Source organism: Octodon degus, unplaced genomic scaffold (genome assembly GCF_000260255.1).
Source record: "Octodon degus isolate 3935 unplaced genomic scaffold, OctDeg1.0 scaffold00322, whole genome shotgun sequence".
NCBI classification, from domain to species: Eukaryota; Metazoa; Chordata; class Mammalia; order Rodentia; family Octodontidae; genus Octodon; species Octodon degus.
In genome coordinates this window covers 997,305-1,014,293 of record NW_004524898.1, presented here as the reverse complement: position 1 = coordinate 1,014,293, position 16,989 = coordinate 997,305, and positions in this window count along the sequence as shown.

Sequence of the window (16,989 nt, the reverse complement as noted above, 5' to 3'; positions counted from 1 at the left end):
AGATCAAACAAATATCTTTACAAAGCCAGAGTGCACTCAAATATATTTCTGGCCAGGTTAAATTATGATGAAACATTTTTTTTCTGTCTATATTTTTTTCCATAATTTTATTGAGAATCTGTCTATATTTTTATTTTGTACCTTCTTTACTATAAAGCAGTAACTTATTCCTGCAGACTTTTTACTTTTGCAGTTTGGAGCAGGATAACCAGGAGAAGCACAGGCTGGGGGAGGGGACTCAGGGTCCCCTCTCTGTGAGAGCAGCTGCTGGGGAGTCTGGGGGTAGGAAGAGGGGAGCAGTGAACCTCCCTAGGAAGGGCAGGACAGATAAGGGCCGTGTGTTACCCCGCCGTCAGCTCAACAGTGAGAGGAGGAGGTAGAGAGAGGGAGAGAAAACCCAGAAGATGGAGCAAGAGCAGCGGCTGAAGCTCCCGTAGCCGAGGCTCCCCTGGGGGCCAGAACACCCAAGATGAGACAACAGAAATCCCAAAAGCATTTTTTATGTTCACCCCGAGACCTATCGAAGCCCCAAATCATGCACCCCAGGACAGTCAGTTTGCTCTGTACTGTTTCGGCCGTCACAAAGGTCCCAGTGGTGTCCCCTCTCGATCCACACACACGGTAGCAGCCCAAGACTAGTGTAATTTGACACAGCGGCTGTGACTGCAATGCAATAGGACAATCTAGCTAGGTTTGCGCTCTTCTGAATTTCCAGGCAGACTGTCCCAAAAGGCAAGGATGGAAAGAGGAACAGAACTAATACCGTTACCTGCACCTTGGCGCATGGGCAGCTGGGGATACAGGGGCACGGGGGACAGAGAACAAATAATTCCTACAAACAAACAAATGGACAACAACATCCTGGGACATTTTTTTTTCTTTTCTTTTTTCTGACCTCTTTTTACTAATTTAGACTCTTGGCTGGATTTCAAACCAAAACAAACTGCCAACATTCCCATAGATTCCCTAGTAAGGTAACACAGGGTTCTTCCTGCAACAAATTCGAAACAAATGAGGAATGGGGCCTCTGGCCTGAGACAAATCCAGGAATACTTATCTATGAGGAAACAGACTCTCTCAGTGAGAGAAACAATGGGTCAACAGTATCTCATAGGGGCTAGGGAGATAGCTCAGTAGAATAAGCACTTGCCTGGCAAGTGCAGGGTCTAGAGCTCAATCCTTAGTACCACCCCCCCCCAAAAAAAAAAAAGTATCTCAGGAATACTCATGTGAGATAGATTGACATAACTTTCATGTCTGGAAGCTAGGGCCCGACAACATCAGTCTCGAGAGGAGAACAAAAGCCAATCAAATCTTACCTAGGTCAGAATAAGTTCTGTTATTTTTTCATACTGCAGCATTCTGTTCCTTCAGCTACTTTGGGGTGGTTAGCTGAAATCAGCTTGTGGCACCAAAAACCACCCAGAAGTGTCTCACAGGCATGAAGGCCGGGCAGGCTTTTTCTAAGAGCGTCTTGCCCATGGGGATTCTGAGGCTCGTTGTCTGAAATCCTGGAAATGGTCAAGAATACATTGCAACGGTGACAAAGAAGCAGAAGCGGTCTGACGCATAATTACAAAATGACACAACCAACAGACAAGGAACAAAGACAAAACCAAACCAAAGACAAATCCAATGCTCCAGTCCACCGTCGTAGAGGGGAGCAGAGTTCAACTCTTGTGACTCACCAAGGAGCGCCCCAGCAGAATATGTTGTCTCTTACCAGAAAGAGGTTCCAAATGGTTCATAGTGTCTGAACCAACAAATAATTTGAAAACTTTCAGACACCTGTATAAGTCTGGGGCCGAAGAATCTCCCTGGATTACAGTTCTCTGAAAAAAACTGGTTTCTGTTTGATCCCAGTTAATGGGATCCTGAATGAGCCCCCAAATGTTATGGGTTCTTGACATAGAAACAAGACCAGAATTCAATTATTAAAATTTATGAGCCTTTTATTACTGGGCCCCTGACTGGTTGACCACACTCACGCTGAAGAGGACAAACAGCGAGGAGCCTTAGAAGTACAGAGGTTTGGGCCCGGGGAGATGGCTCAGTAGAATAAGTGCTTGCCTGGCAAGTGCAAGGGTCTGAGTTCAATCCCCGGTTCTACCAAAAAAAAAAAAAAAAAAGTATAGAGGTTTGAAAACTAAAAACCGCATCCTGTTTGGTAAACAAATTGGTCATCTAACACAGAACAGCACCTTTAGGGACAGCGTGACCATTACTCAACATACGTTCTTTTTGGGAGCATGTTTAGTTCCCATTTAACACACGTCTGTGTACACATGGTCTTGACTATGACAACAAGGCTTTTCAGTTGGTCAGCAACACTTTAGTTATGTTGTATAGTTAGAAACGCTTAGACTTTTACTTGTTTTTTGTAGATCTGTTCTGGAACTCTCTGTCTACTGATGATTTATCAATGGTACACCAAGTCTCCTTGTGCTGTTACAAAGAAGCAGGGTCACCGAAAGTTGAACAGAGTAATTTTTTTACGTTTAGCTTTACATTAACTCATCACAGTGCCTAGGGATTGTATCTCTAATAGAATGCATGCTTAGCAGGTGGGGGGCCAGGGTGCCATCCCAGCACCTCAAAAATGACAAAACCCACTACATTTCAAATTATAAATTCAACTTCTTTAATTGATAAAGGCTCATTTGGGTTGGTTGTCCATTTCTCTTTTGGTTAATTTTAATTACATCTGGCTTTCAAGGAGACAATACATTTTATCCAGGTTGTTGGTTTTAATTGTATAGAGGAATTCAGTGCTTATTACCATCTTAATGTGTGTTTGTGTAGGTCTGTAGTGCAACAGTCTGTCTCTCTCTCTCTCTCTCTCTCTCTCTCTCTCTCTCTCTCTCTCTCTCTCTCTCTGTATGTCTTTTTGAGACAGGGTCTTACTGTGTAATGCAGGCTGGTCTTGAGCTCACTTTGTAGCCCAGGCTGGTCTTGAACTTGCAAGGACCCTCCTGCCTCAGCTGACCGAGTGCTGGGATTATAAGCAGGAGCCACCATGCTGTGTCTGTGTGTTTCATCCTTGGTACAGGTTGAGTCTCCTATATCTGAAATGCTTGGGACTAGACCTGGGCTTCACTTATGCTTCCCACTGGCCTTATAAACATAGCTCAAATCTGGTTTTACGCAGTGTTTTTAGGGCCTCTGCATTTTCATCATGGGTAATTAGGAGTGGAATTTTCCACTTGTAGCATCATACTGATGTCCAGAAAGTGACAGATTTTGGAGACCTTCAGATTTCAAAGTTTGCGGTGTGCAATCTGTACTTTGTTCCTTCTCACTTTATTTTTGAGACAGGATCTCACTATGCAGTCCATGCTGGCCTTGAACTTGAGATAGTCCTTCTGTCTCAGCCTCCCAAGTGCATCCAGCACCATGCCCGAGTGTCCTTCTCACTTTTAAAATAACAGTCTGGCCAGATTTTTATCAATATTTATATTTTCAGAGAACCAGTTTTTGGTGTCATAGCCAAATTGGTTTTGATTTCCTTTGTCATCATTGTTTTTCCTTCTGATCTCGGTGTGGGACTGGAGATCCAGTGCCAAGGAGCTAGGTCTCCAAGCCCCTGCTGGATGCAGGGCGTCAAACCTGTCATTCTCCTGCTTCAGCTTCCTAAAGTGCTAGGGACACAGGCGTCCACCACTGCACCTGGATGATTGTTTTGGATTTCACTTTCTAGAGGAAGTGAAGGCTCAGGTTTTTTTTTTTTTTTTGGTGGAACTGGGGCTTGAACTCAGGCCTTCAGCTTGGCAGGGAAGCACTTATTCCACTGAGCCATCTCCCCAGTCCCGAGGCTCAGATTTTTTATTTCACAATTTTTCTTTTTACCTCATGCAGGCATTTTGATGCTACAAATAACCAGAGCACTTATTAGGTGTGTCTTTAATTTCTTTCTTTTCTTGGCAGAACTGGGGATTGAACTCAGGCCCTCGTGCTTGCCCGGCAAGCGCTTATTCTACTGAGCTGTCTCCCTGGCCCTTTTAATTTGTAAGTATTTGAAGATTTTCCTATCTTTCTGTTGTTTTCTAGTTTGAGTCTACCATAGTCAGAGAACATACTCTGATCATGTACATTTTTTTACATTGGTTCATGTTTGTTTTACAAGTCAGGATATGATCTTTCTTGTCTATTCCCCATGCACTTGAAGAAAATGTGTCTTCTGTTGGTGGGTGGGATAAACTGTAATGTCCATCACATCAATTAGCCTCCATTGATCCTTGAGAGATGAAGTCTCAGACTATAATTGTGATTTTTTCCTATTATTTTTCATCTCTATTAATTTTTATTTAATTTTGATGTGTATTACTGGAGATGGAACCCGGGGCTTCTACACTGGGCTACATTTTGAGGCAAGGTCTCACTGAGTTGCTTAGGTTGAGCTTAAACTTGCAATCTTCCTGCCTCAGCCCCCTGAGTGCTGGGGTAACAGTTGTGGCATCATGCCCACTTTATAATGTCCCTCTTTGTCACTGCTTATGTCCTTCATGGTGTGGTCTACTTGGTATGATGCTAATAGGGCAACCTCAGCATTCGTTCATGGGTTTTCTCTTGTACTGTATATCTTTCTCTTTTATTTATTCATTTAGGTTTTTGAGACAGGGTATCACTATGTATTTCAGGCTGGTCTTGAACTCATTTTGTAGCCCTGGGTGACCTTGAACTCGCAGCGTTCCTTCTGCCTCAGGCTTCTGAGTGCTGGGATTAGAGGTGCATGTGCTTGCCTTGAAGAGCATTTTAACAGATGTAGAATTCTAGGATGATAGCTTTTTTTTTTCTTCCAGCACCCCTGGGTGCCCAGTCTATCGAACTCTGTCCTGATGAGGATGGGTAAGCTTGCCTTCACAGAGGCAATGTTATGTATGGGGAGGCAGATGGCAAAGGACGCAAGTCAGTTTTCTGAGGAGTTGGCATCTCAGCTGAGGACTGATAGATGGAATGACTTGGGCAGCGTGTTCCAGGTAATGGGGATACAAATGCAATGGTCAAGAAGAGGAAGAAGGGGAGAAGGAGATATGTGGGAGAGGAAGCCTGGCTCGGGTACGTGGAGGGCAGGAAACAGGAGCGCATAAGGTAAAAATAGGAGTTAGGTGTGGTGGTGCACACCTGTGACTCCAGCACTGTGGGAGGCTGAGGCAGGAGGATCATAAGTTTGAGCTCAGAGAGAATGGGGGACAGATCTCAAAGGGCACTGTCCAAAAAGAAACAGCCTCCACCAGGTATGAAAGGATAGACAATGTGGCAGATCCACACAATGGAACATTATGCAGTCATAAAACACAATGTTAGGGAAAGTAGACTGAGCATTGGAAGAAGCAGTACTGAGAAGGTACAGGAGGCAGTTTATCACATGGTAGGCCTGACTGGGATCTCTCCCAAAGAGTCAGAGCTCTATCTGGTGGGGTTTTGGGACTTTTATAGGGAGAGCAAGCAGGGAGGTACACAGGCAGACCTGGTGCGTGGTGATTGGAGAGTTGGGTAACATCATGGGTTGCTAAGGGAGTTTAAATATCTCAAGTTACATTGCAAGGCCATTGGTTAAACATGCATGGGTTACACAAAGGAAGAAATGTCCTGTTATCAGGCTTGTTCACATATGTCTGGTTTTGGTGGGCATTCTTGGCAGGCTTTATTTATAATTTCAATTCCCTGGTGGTTGACATTGGGCATGGTGGTGCGCACCTGTAATCCCAGCCCTTGGGAGGCTGAAAATAGAAGGATCACTATGAGCTTCTGATCTGTGTAGTGAGACCCTGCAGACCCTGTATTAAATACATTAAAAATAAATAAATAAAATGTCAATTTCCCTTTCAGGAACTCAGTGTTGATATGGTCTATGACACAAACCTTAGAGACACTCTCAGATACATATTGTTCATGAATTGTAAGATTGCTTCTATATTAAATTATCCAGAAAAGAGACGATATGTTGGTAGTTCCAGGGGCTCAGAAGTGCCTGCTGAGGGAAATGAAGGGTTTCCTTTGGGAGTGAAGAGTATCTGCTCGAGTTAGTGGTGAAGGCTGAGGGTGATAACGAAAATACTAAGAGCTTCTGACTTGAACAGTAAAGGGTTGAATTTTCTGGTATTTTATCTCATTAACGCTGTTATTATACAAAACACTGAGCCCACAGAGACACACACAAACACACACACTTGCCCAGCAGGTGCATGGAAGGATCCGGAAGATAGCCTGGTCCCCATCCCATGGGCCAGACTAGTGTGAATGCCCAGTCTGAGGCGCAGACCCTGCTCCCTGTGTGTGAGAGGCTGTTTCGGGGAGGGTGGGTACGTGCGCAGATGCACCCTCAGTCCTCCAGACTGTGTCCTGCCAAGGCCTTCCAGGGCCCCGAGTCCCAACGGCTCCCTCTTGCCTTTGTTTCTGCAGTGCCAGGCACCTGCACCTGAGGCTCAGCCTCTGCTTCTTGCAGCTGGCCTGCGGGCAGCTCAGACAACCCACATCACAGGATAATAAAGCAAACTTTTGAGGGCCCTCTGGCTTCTGGGAAGAATGGATTGTCTCGGGACAACTTCTGGGAATGATTCTTTGCCGGCCATTGTCGTGAACCTCAGATGCCAGAAGAACTGGCGCGGCTCTTCCCCATCAAAGTCTGTGCCCTGCTGCCCTCTTCTGGCTGCTGGCTGGCCATCGCCTGGACTGGGCAGACTGTCCCTTTCTCCTCTGGATGAGGCGCATGGTGGGAAGACGCGCATCCTGGCTGGCTGGCTGGCTGGCTGGTGTACGGACCTCGCCGCCGAGCTAATGCTTCAGTCCCGGCAGGGGTCCACATCACTGCCCCTTTGTCACAGACTAAAGCAGCACAGAGGGCGGGAGGCCTGGTGTTCCAAGGGCATCACCGGACTTCGCGCCTGTAAAGCTAAAAGTGCTGGTTCTTACATTGGCCACTCCGGGAGGGAGCCGGCCAGGCCCGCGGCGGGACGCAGCTGAGCTCCGGCTCTGGGCTGTCCGCCCTGCGCTGTTCTCGCCACCGGCGGGCAGAGGTCTGGAGCGGCTGCCTGCTGCTTCTCCTGCCGGTGGTGCTGTGGCGTGCTGAGGAAACCCAGCTGCTGCTTGCTGTGCGCCGCTCCGCTCCATCTTGCAGGTTGGTGGCACCTGTGCCCTCCAATGGGCGAAAAGGCTTTCGGGGGCCGCAGCTGCGTTGAGTCCCTGTGCTCCGGCTGGCTGACTCTTAGGTGACCAGACCCTCCCCGGTCCCGCAGAGGATTCACCCACCAGGCTTGCAGGTGATAGAACTCAGGTCCGGGTGTGTCCTGCCTGGCAAGTCTTGGTGCCTCCGTCCGGACCTTGCGCTATGCCGGGCAGTTTACGAGGGGACCTCGAACACCCTGCTTCAGACTGACCTCTGGAGAGACTGAAACAGTGACGAAGGTCGGCCATGAAGCACCCCATCCCCATGCGATTGGCCCCAAGCTTTCTGGGCTCCTTGGTGGTCATACTCTTCAATTCGTCTCACAATCTCAGTTGGACGCCAGGGAATCGCGGAACTGAGGGTGACCCCTGGGACCCGTGCTGAGTGCTGGGGACAAGGAGCAGGTTGCGGTGTCCGTGTGCACGTCTGGGCCTTCTGGACCGGCGTGGTGCTGCATGAGGACGCAGCTGACGGCAGGGCGGTGGTGGGGTGCGGGGCGTGGGAAGGAAGCTGCAGACCCCCAGTGAGGATGAAACAGAACTGGTGCTGAGGACCCGCACGGTGAGCGCGGCGTGAGGCGGAGCGGGGCGCGGCCGGAGCAGCCGGCCGGGGACAGCCGGGGAGCCCTGAGCGAAGAGCGGAGCGGGAGCAAGCGCGGCTTCGTGGAGACCTTTAATCAGCACCTCCACGGAGCAGCTGCCCCAGCTCCCGCTTTGCCTTTGTCCGGAGCAGGTACATGGCTCAGCTCACTTCTTCGGGCGGAACCGGATTACCTACTTGTCCCTCATGGGACTTGCCGATGCACGGAAACAAAGGGGTCCCAGTTGAAGCAAAGTCTGTTAAGAATAGGGCTGCGATGGAATGACAGAAGAGTGCAATGGGGATACATATGCCATAATGAACTACACACAGATTCAGGGAGACTGAGGCAAAGGGAAGTTTTAAAAGGATTACAGAGGATCTTTTGGAATACTAATCTTTGGTCACAACGATTAACAAGATGACATCAGAGGGGGTCTGGGAGATGGCTCAGTACAATAAGTGCTTCCCTGGCAAGCTCAAGGGCCTGCATTCAATCTGCGGTTCTGACAGACCAAAAAGAAGAAGAAGAAGAAGAAGAAGAAGAAGAAGAAGAAGAAGAAGAAGAAGAAGAAGAAGAAGAAGAAGAAGAAAAGAAAATTCAAGATGACATCAGACAGAGGCTGAACACGTAATTGCTGGGCAGAGTTTCTCTAAGTGCTGGGGCTTGAACTGTGTCCCCAGCTGAGTTCTTGCTCAGTTTCCCTGGCTGGCCTGGACTTGCAGTCCTCCTGCCTCAGCCTCCTGAATGCTGGAATTGCAGCTCTGTACTCCCACACTGGGACATCTTTCTAAGCTCTAGAAGTATTTAGAAGAAGGATGGGAGGACAGAAAAATAAAGACAAGAGTTGGAAAGCAGAAAGTGGAGGTCAGGTGGAGCCCAGCGCTTACGGTTGCTTGGCAGGCTGGTGTCACACGACATGCCTCTGCCCAGCACCTATTTGTTTGGGCTGCCTTGGTCCCCTGGCGTCTTGTGGACATGAGCAGGCCGTTCCTGTGTCTTGCCTGGGGCGCTCTTTGTTTTTGGGACTGGCCTCACTCAGTGGAACGTGGGACTGATCTCCAGCTTCAACTGCCCCCATGCCTCCCACGTCTCCCCCTTTTCTGTCTGTAGTTGCACATGGTGGGTGGTCTGTTGAAATTGGAGGTGCTCATTTGGATGACTTTATAGAACACCTTTTTATTTTGAATTTAGGCTAGCGATTTTGAGTCTAAGGATTTTAAGTCCTTGTATTTAGCCTTTTATCCCTGTATAGCCCATTAATCCATAGCAGTAGTCAGTTACCAGTGTAACTGGTAATTACCAGAAGGTGTTAGTAATTTGAAGTGTTTTTTATAGCTAGCATGTTTGCATGGAATTGTTTTATGCCATATATATGTATATGATCAAACTCAGAACCTCACACTTGCCAGGCAGACTTAGATATATATTTTGTAGTACCTTTAAGACCAAGTTAAGGTCAGACCTGGATTATGCAATTTTCTGCTATCTATCAAGACCAAACAAGGCCAGACAAACAAGGTCAGACACAGTTTAACAGACTGGACAAACAGACAACTATCTTACAAAATCAGAGTACACCCAAATATATTTTTGGCCAAGTTGAGCTATAATAACTTCTTTATAATTTTAGGAATTTGTAATTGTAGGTAGACTAGTCAGAAGTTTTTGTCGGGCAGTTGGCAGAGATCTCATAAGAAGAATTTGGAATGAATAAAACCTTTTATATATAAATAATATATATTTTTTGTATTTTACTGTCTTGAGAATACTGGTAAAACAAACTTGAAGGTTTCCAAGATGAGTACCCTGATGCAACTGAAGGAACATGTTCTGTATTTTCCAAGGGCATTACGGGTGACTTACTGAAGAAGTACAGCTTCAGAAAGCCAGGTTTGCAAGTTCAGCATCACTGACTGAGTGTCCCTAGCCAGACTTTGTGTTTTATATGTGAAGAGGGAAAAGGAAAACCTGAGTTAGAGCAGAGTTCCTGCCCTAAGTCTAGCAAGCTATAGAAGATCAGGCAAATCCCCCAAAACAGAAAAGGGGCCAAACTCCGTGGCGCATGTCTGTAACCCCAGCTAACTCAGGAGTCTGAGGCAGGAGGATCACAAATTTAAGTCCAGCCCATACAATTTAGAGACCCTGTCTCAAAATTTTAAAAGAGCTGGGGATGAATGTAGCTCGGCGCAAAGCCCCTGGATTTATTCCCCAGTCCAGGGTGGGGAGGGCAGTGTGGAATAACTTTTGTGAAGGGTCTACAGGGTGTTCAGGGTCTCACTACTGGATCAGACTCATAGTGATCCACATGTTTCCAGCCTCCCAAGAGCTGGGATTACAGGCTTGCACCACCACGCCCAGTCTCCATTGATGTCTCAGCGCGTCCCAGGGGCAGGGCTGACAGGGCAGGCCAGGGGATCAAACCCCTGGCCCCTGTGCCTGCTTGCAGGAGCTTTGATCCACTGAGCTGTTTGGCCGGCCCTGTGTCCCTTTTTTTTAAGCTTTTATTTATCTATTTAGCCACTTGCGTCACAGTTAAGGTTATAGTGTAACAGGCCCCCCTCCCCCTAGTATACTTTAGTTTCTTAGTTGCCCAGGTGATAGTTTCTATCCCAGTTCCAGTTGCTTCTGTTCTCTTAGAAACAGCTGGTCACTGTGATGCACATGCCATTCTGCCTCTGTACTTTATGTTTGCTAACCCCTGTAAGCCCTGGACTACCAGAGACAAGGAGGAACTGGGGACTGAACTCAGGCCCTTGCGCTTGGTAGACCAGCACTTATGCTACTGAGCCATCTCCCCGGCCCCTTGGCCCTGATATTTTTGGATGAGCCCTATTGGCGTCTGTTGCTGTAAAGAATTTTCCCTGGGCATTGTCAGTGTTTCCGCTTCCTGCTGCAATGGGTTTTACTTTGGGTGGCTGTGAAACTAAAGCCACAGCAAAATGCTTCTCTAGTGAGGAAGGGTCTTTTTAGCCCTTGCAGCTCCTTCCTTATCTGATCGAGCAGGAATACAGGGCTTACGCTCTATGGGGTGGGGTTATGTTCTGCCATCTGTTTTCCACCTTTTTTTTTTTTTTTTTTTAAATGTGTCTAGTACAGGGTCTCACTACATAGATTGGACTTGTAGTGATTCTCCTGTTTTCAGCCTCCCAAGTGCTGGGATTACAGACATGTGCCACCAGGCCCTTCCCAGTCCCATCTCAGCTCACCCCGGTGGTGGGGCCAGCTCGGCAGGCCTGTTTTCCCCTTGCAACTTGATTTTAAAATAGTGCTCTGGGTCAAATCCTCTGTGGTCGTCTCAACAGCTCTATGGCCACTAAGGCATTTCCTAATCCACGTCCATTCAGAAAAGGTAAATACGGGAATCAGTAATATAACAAGCATTTTGATTTCTAACTGCTGCCTTAGCCTGTGTTCCATCCTTTACACCTGGCAAAATCAATATCAAGCACCTCGCCCCCCTGGGCTTCTCTTGAGCCTGTTTTGTTTGTGCCTTCTCTCAGAGGTGTCCTTTTGCCTGCAATTTCTTAGTACGCTGAGTCTGTGTTCAGGCACCAGTAAGTCACATCTAGTGCAGCTCTCACCATTTTCAGAGGAAAGGACAGTAGGAGGATAAAAAAATAAAGACGAGTTAAAATATAAAAAGCTGAGGTCAGATAGAGCCCTCCCTCCACGGGGAGGAGAGGCTGCTCAGCGAGTGCAGCGTGTTGGTTCATGTCATGGGACACCGTCTGCCTAGCAACCTATTTGTTTGGCTTGCCTCGGTGCCTGGTGTTTGGGGATTGGAGCAGCTTGCCTGTGTGCGCACCTCTGGTGCTCTTTGCTTTTGGGACTCGCTCCAGCCCTGCATGCATGATTGCTCTCCAGCTTTAGCCGCTCCCCCACCACACCCAGGCAGAATACAAGGTTGCTACAGGGTGGCGGTGGCCTCAGTGCAAGCCGTGGTTCTGGCGGAGTGTTTTGTGCGAGCTGCTCTCAGGCAGCCACGCATGGTAGCCCTTCTTTCACAACGTCCTGGCTTTGTTTTGACAGCGCCACCTCTATTCTGTTTTTTCTTTTTTCTTTCTTTTTTTTTTTGTGGAACCAAGGATTGAACTCAGGCCCGGGAAGCGCTTATTCCACTGAGCCGTCTCCCCAGCTCCACTCTATTCTGGTTTTGACAGCTTTTTTTTTAAGCTGTAAATGTGAATACTTGTAAATAAGGGTCATTCTGAAATCAGTCTCATAAGTCATGTTTCCAGGGAATGTGGAGTCTGTGCCTGACTTAAGTAGCAAATAGTTTTTCACCTGCAGCACTGTGTGGGCCACCATGTCTGCGTACCCTTACGCATTTATAACAGGCTACTTTATTCTTTTATCACAGTCTACTTTCTTAATGTGTGTTTTTGGGCTTTCACCGAAGTTTGGTATGTAAGCAGGCATTTGTTCTGAAATCTGGTTTTGACAGCTTTCACAGAGCTTCCATTTCGGAATGGCCTTTTCGCAGTAAATATCTCTGGACACGTGTGAGGGGGGAAGGAACTCTGTTCCCAGCCTTCCCCACTAACCCTACCTCCTCACCCTGAAGATCTAGTAGCTTCTAGCTGCTGCCCACAAGCAAGTGAGTTAACTACCTCATGTCTCAGCGCCCTGACCCATAAAGTGGGATAAAAACACCAGGCTTCTAAGAGGATGAAAAGGAGCCGTTCATGTAAAGTGCACACAAAGTGCTGAATGTCATCACTGTCACAACTGACTTCAGTGAGGTCTTCATGTTGAAGCTGAGGAAAGACATGTAAAATTTTAGTTTTAAAAACTAGACATTTAGAAAACTTATTTTTTTCAGGGCTGACAAGATAGCTCAGCAGACCAAGTGCCTGCTCAGGCAAGTGCAGGGACTGGGGTTCAATTCTGGGCATCACGTGCCATGCTGGCCTAGGGCACCCCCTGCTCCCCCACTGGGTGCACTGAGCCAGCAACTGAGACCGGGTGTGGTGGTGCATGCCTGTAGTCCCAGTGTTGGGGAGGCTGAGAACAGGAGGATTACTACAAGCCTGACCTGCATAATGAGACTATTTTGAGAGATGTGGCAGCTGTCAGTCAAGCAGCCCAGGCAAAGCCCTGGCTGAAGGTCCTGCCCACTGTACTCCCCACTTGCATGTGAGCACTGTTGTATGTTACGGGTCGGTGCTGCAAGAAACGACGAGAAGACCCGATGCATATAGCTTCAGAGGTCTCCCTGAGATAGCCTCTCTCCCAGTGAGCCCCGAGCCTCAGAAGCACCTCACATTTGCTGAGGGCTCAAGGCAGGCTAAGGAGGGTGCATAACTACTTTGGTGAACACAAACTACTATCTCTAGTGACTTCCCCCATTTGCCTCACACTAGGCCCACACAAATGCTAGCTGATAACACCCCAAGCAAGGGATCAAAGGACAGCGCGCCTGCAAGGAGAAGCTGTTATCTGTAGCCTTGAGTCCTAGCTTGCTGGGAATTTACAAGTGACAGACAGTCGCTCTCCCTGGGCTCTGTCTATTGTTTCCTGCTCTCTTGGGACATTAGGCTTTTGCCTCAGATCTATATTTCTATAGAGCACTCCCCGTGTGTCCACAGGTGCAGGTCAGGGAGCCTATAAAGAGCACTTCCAGGTCCTCATTGTTATGGCCCCAGGATGCTTATATGTGTAATCCCACGAAAGAGTACTTGGAATCCTAGTGAGTTAATCCAATCTACCACTTCCAGTGCAACCCATGGTATAAGACACAATAATATATCCAAAGTGGTGGGGAATCAAGGGGGTCCTAAATCCTTTCACAATGGTGGCTATGCAGAGCAAAGTCTTTGACCCCGGATCCAACCCAGATTTTACTCATTGGTGAAGAAGGGATTTATCACAAGCAAGAGTGGTAGGAAGTGGGTGAGTGCTGCTGGGCTAGGTAGGAGACCTCAAATCACCTGCACAATATTCAGAGAGAAGGAGATGGAGAAAGAGTGATCTGTGTAACACAGTTAAGGTAGCATCTAATATTCTGGGGTCAGTGCTTGGGCTCTGATGTGTAATCCTTCCAGCCCCAGGCAGTCATAGCCTCTACCTGAGGCTGATCCCAGCAACAGCACTGGCTCTTCATCCTGTCTCATCCATCTGGCTCACACAAAGGACCCATGAGGGCCCAGGGAAACATGCCTGCCATCTTCAAAGATCACACAACAGCACCTCGGCTGGACTGCTATACATGCTTAGTGCCAGTTGAAGGGATAAGGAAAACTCCTAGCCAGCTCTGTCCATAGCAGTACATGGAAAGAGGGCCAGGTTCAGCCAGGTTCAGGAGTTGGCAGAGGCTCTGTCACACCTACTGGACTGTGCAAGGCTTGATCACACTCCAGAAGGCCTGGCGTCTCTTCAGTGTGGGTATGCCGGAGCTGGACAGGATGAGTGCTCAGGCAAAGGCTTCCCACCTGTGCTGCTCTTGTCCAAGGCACCCTCCCACCAAGCACATGCAGGAGTGCCCTCTCAACCTGGATACCCTGTGGCTGGCCCAGGTTCAGGCACAGTGCCAGGCTCCCCCCCGTGCTGGTCTAGGACTACAACACAGACAGGGCCCCCGGTCAAGGATGTAGTCTGAGGGCACTGGTGCCCCTGGGGGTGTCCTGTCACCCCTTGGTGACTACTGGATGGCAGTGGGGAATTCCTGGAAGCTTCTGTCTTGGCTCTTCTCTCTGGCTTAGTGCCTCTACTGGTAGTTTTTCTCCTTCTCTGCCCTGTGACCTCTCTGCAGAGGCTGTGCCAGACTTTTGTCCTGTGGGTCCCACCAGCACTTGCAAGGCAGAGGTCCCTTTCCTGGAGGTGGTCACATGGCCTGGGTCCCAGGCCCAGGGTCTGACAATCAAGCAGAGAAAGACATGGACACACAGGGCTTGGCAGGTCAGACTGTGACAGTGACATGAGCTGTGGCCGGGACAGATGGATCACAGCTTTGAGAGGGGTCCTGCCTTTCTGATCCCTTGGCTGCCAGGGCCTGAGGGGGCTGGTACAGCAGGTCCTGGAGTCCATCCTTGACGGTGCCAACCCCGCAGAAGATGGAATCATGCACCTGTCCGTTCTGAGCAGTTCCTCCAAGAAAGAAGCCAAACGAATGGAAAAGCTCAGGGTGTTGGTGGAGGGGTTGTAGCCATCAAAAGGAGTGAGGACAAGATCTGCGTAACTTCTGAGGTGCCTTCCTTTAGAAAGTATTTGAGGTATCTCACCAGAAAAAGCACTGAAAAATAATACATGTGATTGGTTTCAAGTAGCTGCCAACAGGAAAAAAGTAGGTTGCTTCCAGATTAATAAGGATGATGAAGAAGAGGCAGATGAGGAATATATATATATATATATATATATATATATATATATATATATATATATAAAAAATATATATATATATATAAATATATATATAAATCTGTGTTGGCAAACATACTGAAATAACCCAAAAATATATTTCAGAGCTCACAGGACTTAAAAAGAGCGAGGATTATATGTAACCAGACAAAATGGAATTTTTAAAATGTATTTAGGACAGGGTCTACAGGGCCTCCAGAGTCTCACTGCGTAGATCGGAGCGATCCGCCTGTTTACAGCCTCCCGAGAGCTGGGATTACAGGCGCGCACCGCTGCGCCCAGGCTCAGTTGCCAACAGCGCACCCCGTGGGCGGGCGGGCTGGCCGGCACTGCACCCCGCGATCAAGCTCCGCCCTTGTGGGCTGCCAAAGCAGGCAAGCTGAGCTATCAGAGCGGCCCTTGGAATATTTTTAAAGTGAAATTTTTAATATAATTTGGGAGGGAGAGAGAGAGAGAGAGACTTCCGAAATCAAGGAAAGGGGGGACAGGAACCGAGGACAGCGGAGCCTTCGGCTTGGTGACTGACTCAGAGGACTCAGCAGGACCCAGCACAGAGCTGTGCTCTTGGCTGTGACAGGTTACAGCGAAAGGAGGAAGGATAGAAAAAGACCCCCGAGGGAAGGGCGGGTTGGGAGGGGAGCCCTTGCTGCGGGGACACTCACGCGGCCTGGCGCCTGCGCTCTGGACCGTGACAGGTGCAGCGCACTGCAGGGGCGCCTCGCTGAGCCTCGCTGCTGGCTCTCCCAAGCAGGGGAACCTCTCGCGAAGCCCGCAGTCCCGGCCAAGGGCCCAGGGGTCTTTCCTGGGTCTTTCCCAGCAGGCAGCCCAGCGAAGCTGTGCTCAGCCTCTTCTGCATAGTCAGAAGGGGGGACGTGGAAGCAATCTCGGAAAGGCGCGGCACAGTCACTAAGAGCCACCCCTGACTGTACCTCCGTGGTCATTTCTCGACTGTCCCTTGGGAGCCGGCACCATACCTGACACCCTGGCTCTTGTCTCAGTCTTGTCAGATATTGTCAGGGTGCTCACGCCATGACCTCAGAAAAGCAAGGTGTTTCGCCGGCCCCATAGAGCACACCTGTAGCCCAGCGCTCTGGGAAGCTGCTGTGGGAGCAGGTAAGATCTAGCCCGGCCTGGGCAACTTTGTGACTTCGTGGGAGCCAGTCTCAAGATAAAAATAGTTCTTCAGTTCGTTTGCTTGCTTGTGTGTAGTAGGGATTGAGGCCGGGGCTTTATGCTGACTCACACCCCCTTTAAATGCACCACCACATCTGCTTCAAAATTTGAAAAAGAATTTTAAGAAGGGTGGGAACACACAGCTCTCAAACCCATTCTGTCTCAGTTCTGCAGCCCAGGGCTGGTGGTTGGCAGAAGCTTTAAGGGACATTATGGATTATAACAGGACGTTCCCAAAGCCTAATGTGCTCACAAGTGGGGCTCGAGGCATTGGGCCATGGAGTGTGTAATTACCCAGGGATTAGTCCACCGATGAGTTACCCAGACTCTGCTGGGAGCTGGGACCCAGGTGGAAGAGGGGGTTTACCCTAGGTCAAGCTGCACAGGCAGGAGAGTCACGTGATAAGGGGCAGGGGAGGGGGAGGGGCCTGTCCCTGTACTGTGACTGGTTAAGGTCAAAGGCAGAACAAGGGTGCCTACTGGCAGGCCGGGCTGAATCTTGGGCGTCTACAGTGTTTGCTTTTCTTTTGCCCCGAGTGAGCAGAAAGGTTCTGACCTGTTCTCTCCGTATCTAAGATCCATTCAGGTCTTGAGGCCCTTGCTCTAGTTCGTGGTTGTCGTGGGCCCCACACCTGACACCGCAACATAAAGGAGGGAAGGTTCCTTTTGACATAGTTTGGAGAGGTTTCAGTTCGCAGTCAGTGGCTCCAAC